Source organism: Gavialis gangeticus, unplaced genomic scaffold (assembly GCF_001723915.1).
Source record: "Gavialis gangeticus isolate Ggan-Ray unplaced genomic scaffold, GavGan_comp1, whole genome shotgun sequence".
NCBI lineage: Eukaryota > Metazoa > Chordata > Crocodylia > Gavialidae > Gavialis > Gavialis gangeticus.
In genome coordinates this window covers 35,948,577-35,949,504 of record NW_017729028.1, presented here as the reverse complement: position 1 = coordinate 35,949,504, position 928 = coordinate 35,948,577, and the positions used below count along the sequence as shown (strand labels likewise).

The 928-nt window shown below is 57.9% G+C and overlaps 1 long non-coding RNA gene across 1 annotated transcript in view; it reads left to right on the top strand.

Moving 5' to 3' along the window:
• The first annotated feature begins 856 nt into the window (after nt 1-856).
• Nucleotides 857-928, top strand: part of LOC109300118 — a 16,961-nt gene continuing 16,889 nt past the window's right edge. The window contains exon 1 of the long non-coding RNA XR_002098129.1: nt 857-867. This is a non-coding gene — a long non-coding RNA (uncharacterized LOC109300118). The remainder of the gene's footprint in view (nt 868-928) is intronic.

The following is a 928-nucleotide window of genomic DNA, read 5'->3' as shown; positions in this document are numbered from 1 at the left end:
TACAGGGTATAGCCATCTATACCCAAGGTCCAGTCATGGGTAGAGTTCCACCGGGTCTCTGTTATCCCTGTGACATCATAATTTTTTGCATTGAGCAGAAGGGCGAGCTCCTCCTGCTTGTTCCCCAAGCTCCTGGCATTTGTGTACAGGCAGGCAAGTGTCTCCTTGGGGGCTCTTGCTTTGCCCACAGATTGAACCAGGGCTGGGGCAGGGGTAGGCTCCCTTAAGTGCCTTGGCCTGCTGGCTTTGCAAGGGTTGCTCAGCAGGCTAGCAGTGGCAGTAGTCCCCCCATCCCCCAATGGGCTTAAAGCCTGGTGGAAAAGGTCAGCCAGTTTGGCTGAGCAGAACCTCCTCCACAAGGGAGAGAGGTGGAGGCCATATCTTCCCAGCAGCTCACTGCCTCTCTCACCGAAGAGTGGGGTGTGGTCATGGAAGCCAAAGCCTTCCCGATGACACCAGTGCTGCAGTCTTTGGTTGACTATGAGTATCCTCCTCTCCCTCCTCAGCCCACACCCCGAGACTGGGAGGATCAAAGAGAACACCACCTGTGCCCCCAGACCCTTTAGCCCTGCTTCCAAATCCCTGCAGCACCTCATGACCTGGCTGGTAGCGCTCCAAGCCATGTCATTGGTGCCCACATGAATAAGGAGCATAAGATAGTGGTCTGTGAGCTGGAGGAGCTTAGGGATCCTCTCTGCAATGTCCTGGTTGTGGGCCCCTGGGAAGCAGCAGACTTCCTGGGCTAAGGGGTCGGGGCAGCAGATTGCCCCCTCAGTCCCCTTCAGGATGGAGTCTCCCACAACAAACACCTTATGTACCCCCCCACTTCTCTGCCTCCCTGGGGGGGCTGGGCCAAGTAGGGGCCTGGTTGGGGTTGGGGTTGACCCAGCCCGGCTCCACTCAGCCGCCTCCTCCCACTCACTCAGGG